Genomic DNA, 7,001 nt, shown 5'->3' with positions numbered 1-7,001 from the left:
TCCACACTGCCTTTTCCCACCTGGACAAAAGGAACACCTATGTGAGAATGCTGTTCACTGACTACAGCTCAGCATTCAACATCATAGTGCCCACGAAGCTCATCACTAATGCTAAGGACCCTGGGACTGAACACCTCCCTCTGCAACTGGATCCTGGACTTCCTGACGGGCCGCCCCCAGGTGGTAAGAGTAGGCAACAACACGTCTGCCACGCTGATCCTCAACACTGGGGCCCCTCAGGGGTATGTACTCAGTCCCCTGCTGTACTCCCTGTTCACCCACGACTGCATGGCCAGGCACGACTCCAACACCATCATTAAGTTTGCTGACGACACAATAGTGGTAGGTCTGATCACAGACAACGATGAGACGGCCTATAGGGAGGAGGTCAGAGACCTGGCGGTGTGGTGCCAAGACAACAACCTCTCCCTCAATGTGAGCAAGACAAAGGAGCTGATCGTGGACTACAGGAAAAGGAGGGCCGAACAGGCCCCCATTCACATCGATGGGGCTGTAGTGGAGCAGGTCGAGAGTTTCAAGTTCCTTGGTGTCCACATCACCAACGATCTATCATGGTCCAAACACACCAACACAGTCGTGAAGAGGGCACGACAAAACCTTTTCCCCCTCGGGAGACTAAAAATATTTGTTATGGGTCCTCAGATCTTTAAAAAGGTTCTACAGCTGCACCATCGAGAGCATCCTGACTGGTGCATCACCGACAGGGATGGCAACTGCTCTGCATCTGACCATAAGGCGCTACAGAGTACAGTACATCACTGGGGCCAAGCTTCCTGCCATCCAGGACCTCTATACCAGGATGTGTCAGAGGAAGGCCTTAATAATTATCAGAGACTCCAGTCACCCTAGTCATAGACTGTTTTCTCTGATACCGCACGGCAAGCGGTACCGGAGCACCAAGTCTAGGACCAAAAGGCTCCTTAACAGCTTCTACCCCCAAGCCATAAGACTCCTGAACAATTAATCAAATGGCCACTGGACTATTACATTGACCCCCACCCCTCCATTTGTTATGTACACTACTAGTACTCGCTGTTCATTATCTATGCATAGTGACTTCACTGTTACCTACATGTACAAATTACCTCTAACCTGTACCCCCGCACACTGACTCGGTACCGGTACCCCCTGTATATAGACTCGTTATTGTTATGTTATTGTGTAACTTTTTATAATTTTTTACTTTAGTTTATTTGGTAAATATTTTCTTAACTCTTCTTGAACTGCACTATTGGTTAAGGGCTTGTAAGTAAACATTTCACGGTAAAGTCTACGCTTGTTGTATTCGGCACGTGACAAATAAAGTATGATTTGATCATAACATGTCCAGCAATGTGATTGCTATTTTCACAGCTTGTCAGGCAAGACCTCCGAACTAAAGTATGTCATGTGACACCTTCTCCGTTGTTGCTCGACTTCTATGAAAAAGGACACGTCTGCTGCAGATGTTCGAGAGATGCCCAGTTTGCAGCCGAACATAGAGAAGACCAGCAAGGGGGCTAAGGAGCCAGATACCTGCCAAAAGGTTGAACGTACGTATCGTTAGGATCGTAAGAAAAGCCATGTGTGAAACATGGAACGTAAACATTAAAATAGATCTGTAAACGTACAAACCCTATGTTACGACGATGAATGAACATTTTACATGTTCAATTCTTACTTTACTTCTCCCTTTACTCGGTTACAGATCTTTTTTATACGTACAAACTTGCAGTAACGTGCAAAGGACATGACCGACCTAGCTAGTCGAAGTTAGCTAGTCAATCAACACAACTCAAGGACATGAACGACCGTAGCTAGTCAATCAAAACAACTAAAGGACATGAACTGACCGTACTAGTCGAATTAGCTAGTCAATCAAACACAACTAAAGGACATGAACGACCGTAACTAGTCAAGTTAGCTAGTCAATCAAACAACTAAAGGACATGAACCGACCTAGCTAGTCGATTAGCTATCAATCAAACAACTAAAGGACATGAACTGACCGAGCTAGTCGAAGTTAGCTAGTCAATCAAACAACTAAAGACATTAACCGACCGTAGCTAGTCAAGTTAGCTAGTCAATCAACAACTAAAGGACATGAACCGACGTAACTAGTCAAATTAGCTAGTCAATCAAACAACTAAGACATGAACCGACCTAGCTAGTCGAAGTAGCTAGTCAATCAAACAACTAAAGGACAGAACTGACCGAGCTAGTCGAAGTTAGCTAGTCAATCAAACAACTAAAGACATGAACTACCGTAGAGTCAGTTAGCAGTCAATCAAACAACTAAAGACATGAACCGACCGTAGCTAGTCAAATACTATCATCAAACAACTAAAGGACATGAACCGACCGTAGCTAGTCAAAGGTAGCTAGTCAATCAAACAACTAAAGGACATGAACCGACCGTAGCTAGTCGAGTTAGACCAGACGCTAGAGTTGCTTTGAAGCTTCCGGTTCATTTCCAAAATAAAAGTCTAGAGCTCGTTTAGAACTGCATTCAATAAGACGTTACACCAGTAGATGGCATAGTAAAGGCTTGGCCCATCGGCAAATGACTTGTGAAAATGCAAAGACACAGAAGAGCCTCGTCTAGAAAAAACACCTGAACTATAAAATACAAAGTAAAATGATTTAGGCTAGCCTATTCTGCTATCTAATATGCCATGCTGTTGTTGTGTCATTTAAATGGCCATATAATTGCAAATTTATTTTATACCCGCGTGGGGCTCGTGTTGTGATCATGTAACCTAATGGAGCACGGACTGTAGGCATTATGACTTTCCACACAGTCCCTCCCCGATTTCCTCATGGACCAGACCAGACAGAGACGATCCAACAGAGCCCTTCCAGATTTCCTCATGGACCAGACGGACAAGATCCACACAGTCCCCTCTCCGATGTTCCTCATGACCGGACCAGACGGAGACAGATCCCGATATCCTCATGGAACGGACCAGACAGAGACAGATCCCGATTTCCTCATGGACCGTCCAGACGGAGACAGATCCCCGATCCTCATGGGGACAATAAACACTCGATTCATATTATTAGAGCAGTCTACCTGTTGGCTCTTGTGTTGTAGCCTGTTAATTCTTCCATTGATTAGTTTGATATCTCTTAATAACTTGCCACACGGAGGCTCTAACTCAGTGTCACCGATTGGTCATCACCAAGGCATTCCTAGTCAATCCACCAAACATTTCTGTTAAGAACAACAACGCTAAACCATTGCGTTCTTTTTTAAATTTTGTTTAGGCTGTTGGCGGTAGGACACTTGATTCAGTTGCCTTAGCACCAGGAAGCAAGTGTTCCTCATATTGAACCATTTAATGTGTCTGAAGGTAGAATCTGCCTACCCAGCAGCCGCAGAGAGCAAATCAAGTCACCTGTAGTCTACCGTGGCCAATAGCTCAGGTCACCGTGTCGAACAGTTCTTCGCGCCATAGACTGTAAAAGAAACCTTGAACGACAGCAAATAAAGATGCCTTGTCAGTGTGTGTGTGTGTGTGTGTGTGTGTGTGTTTTTGTGGTGTGTGTGTGTATTGTGGTGTGGTGTGTGTGTGTGTTGTGTGTGTGTGTTTTTTGTGGGTGTGTTTGTGGGTGTGTGTGTGTTTTTGTGGTGTGTGTGTGTTTTGTGGTGGTGTATGTGTGGTGTGTGTGTGTGTGTGTTTGTGTTGTGGTGTGTTGTGTGTGTGTGTGTGTGTGTGTGTGTGTGTTGTTATTGTGTGTGTGTGTGTGTGTGTGTGTGTGTGTTATGTGTGTGTGTCCTCAGCTTACTCCATTCCCCAGCTCGGTTGACCAGGCAGTACACTTCAGTTAGAGCCATCATCCACCACGCTCCTACATACACAGAGAGAAAGATATACAATTTAACTACAAACAAGGCCAAATCTACATGAGTTGATTACCAAGAAAAACAGTGAATGTTCTGAGTGGACGAGTTACAGATTTGACGTATGGCAAGAAATGGTGTTCTAGCATGATCAACGACCAACTTGACAGACAGGTTGAAGAATTTAGAAAAAATAACAGACAAATATTACAATCAGGTGTAAAGCTCTTAGAGATGACCCAGAAAGACTCCCGCTCTTAGACTGACCAGAAAGACTCACGGTCTAGAGACCGACCCAGAAAGACTCACAGCTCTTAGAGACTGACCAAAAGTCTCACAGATCTTAGAGACTGACCCAGAAAGACTCACAGCTCTTAGAGACTGACCCAGAAAAGATCTCACAGCTCTTAGACTGACCCGAAAGACTCACAGTCTTAGACTGCCAGAAAACTCACAGCTCTTAGACTGACCCAGAAAGACACTCACAGCTCTTAAGACTGACCCAGAAAACACTCCACAGCATGTAATGGCTGCCAAAGATTATTCTAACATGTATTGACTCAGGGAGGTGTGAATACTTAGTAAGAAGATAGTATGTAGATAATATGGAGTATGAATACCTTCTAAAGGCACTGTAGCATTAGCATTGCTCTTGAAAAACACCTCCCAACTCCTTCATACTGGATGCAAAGAAACATAAAAAATAGTATCCACGAGTTCATCGACTCTGAGGAAGTATACAAGAGGCCTCATTGCAGACAAAAGATCCCAATATCCCCTTAGATGCACGTTGCGTTGTAATAATGGACCGGCTCTGATCTAGAAACCAGCTGATCTATATTCTTAGCTAACCTCTATCTCATGTGTTTGAACAGACTCCAGACAGAAAGAGAAATGTGACTTCAGGTAGTTCCGGGTCGTTCTCGGACACACGATGAGAACCAGGATGCTACAAACCACTGACACACACTGTATTTCAATCACATACCTCTAGTGGTGCAGCAGAATGTCCCTAGCTGCTTGCCAGCTGTAGGTGGTAGTGGGTACCCGAGCCGTGCGTCTCCCATGGTAACGGGGTTGCTATACCCATACTGAGCAGGTAGGATTTTGAACCGGATAGTCTGGTGTAGAGAGAGAGACAGAGAGAGAGAGCAGAGCAGAGAGACAAGAGAGACAGAGAACAGAGAAGATGAAGAGAGAAGAAGAAGACACGAGAGAGAGACAGAGACAGAGAGCAGAGAGAGAGAGCAGAGAGAGACCGAGAGGAGAGAGACAGAGAGAGACAGAGACAGAGAGAGACAGAGCAAGAGAACCATCACAAAATGGGCAACACAATGAGACTTGCATCAGAATTCTGCAAAAATACCTCAGTGTACAACGTAGAACAGCCAAATAATGCATGCAGAGCAGAATTAGGCCGATACCCTAATTATCAAAAATCAGAAAAGAGCGTTAATTCTACAACACCTAAAAGGAGGGATTCCCAACCTTCCATAACAAGCCATCACCTCAAGAATGAACCTGGAGAAGAGTCCCCTAAGCAAGCTCCTAGGGCTCGTCACAAAACCACCCCACAGAGCGCCAGGACAAGCACAATTGACCAACCAAATAGAGAAAACAAAAAATAATTTACTGACAATTGGAAGAATTCCAAAAAAAACAGAGCCAAAACTAGAATGCTATTTGGCCTAACAGAGCACACAAGTGGCAGAATACCTACCATGTGACTGACCAACTTAAGGAAAGCTTTTGACTAGTACAGACTCATGGCATAGCCTTGCTATTGAGAAAAGGCCGCGTAGCGAACAGTGGCTCTCAAAGAAGACAGGCTATGTGACACTCCACAAAATAGTGGAACTAGCTGCCTCCTAACTCCTCCATGTATGACCAATTAGAGAGACATATTTCCTCAGATTTACACAGATCCACAAAGAATTGAAAACAAATCCAATTTGATAAACTCCCATATCTAACTGGGAGAAATTCCACAGTGTGCCATCACAGCAGCAAGATTTGTGACTGTTGCACAGAAAAGGGAACAGTGGAAAACACATTGTAAATTCAACATATTTATGCTATTTATTTTAACTGTGTGCTTTTAACCATTGTACATTTACACACACTGTATTATATAAATACATTTGTAATGTCTTATTGTTTTGAAACTCTGTATGTGTAATGTTTACTGTTAATTTGTATTGTTTATTTCACTTTTGTTTAATCTACCTACTTTGCTTTGGCAACTGTTAACATGTTCCCATGCCAAAAGCCCCGTTGAATTGGGGATTGATTGAGATTGAATGAGAGACAAGACAGAGACAGAGAGAGAGAGGGAGAGAACGGAGAGAAGTGAAGACAATAGAGGATTAAGATGACAGTGGGTGTTTTTTGGTTGTAGACCGAAAGTCTCAAAGGATAATACTTTTTTTTTAAAGACAAATTGGGAAAGTAGACATTTCACTAGTCCCACAAAAGGGCTATATTAGGCTGGGGTTAGGGTTAGCAATAGGAGGGTAGAGCATTAAGGATGAAGGAAAATAGATTTTTGAATGGGAATCAATTGTTTTTGTGTGTGTGTGTGTGTGTGTGTGTCGGCCCTAACCGGATGGTCTTGGCTAGAGAAAACAACAGAGCATATTAGACCAGACAGAGGATTTAATTCATTCGCGACCAGACGTTCTGCTCATATCAACATTCAGTTGAGGGTATTGGTAACCACAGTTCATGGTGAACCAACAGTCAATGGTAACACAAGTCATGGTGACCACACAAGTCAATATGTGAACACAAGTCCATGGTATTTGGTGACAACAACAAACATGTCATTGAGGGTATTTGTGAAGCCACACAAAGAAGTCTTTGCCAAATTAATGTGTACTGCAGTTCTGTCTTATGGAAGGCTTACTCGGGAATTTATATCCGACGGAGTGTGTGGTGTACCAGGCATCCATGGTAGGTTAACTGTCATGTTGAGACAAAACACACACACGGTGCTCCTCAACTGCGTCTGCAATTTCTCTGTCCTCTTCTACCCTCACAGTCAAGACACAAGCGCCTCATACATGGAATGGGTGGCTTGGTCTTCTTGCTCATTGTGTGGGACATAAAATCCTAAAGTCCCACAACAATATGTAAAACAAGAATTCTAACCCGGGGA

This window comes from Salvelinus sp. IW2-2015, unplaced genomic scaffold (assembly GCF_002910315.2).
Source record: "Salvelinus sp. IW2-2015 unplaced genomic scaffold, ASM291031v2 Un_scaffold5930, whole genome shotgun sequence".
NCBI classification, from domain to species: domain Eukaryota; kingdom Metazoa; phylum Chordata; class Actinopteri; order Salmoniformes; family Salmonidae; genus Salvelinus; species Salvelinus sp. IW2-2015.
The sequence above is the reverse complement of the archived record's forward strand: the minus strand, read 5'-3'. Positions refer to the sequence as shown.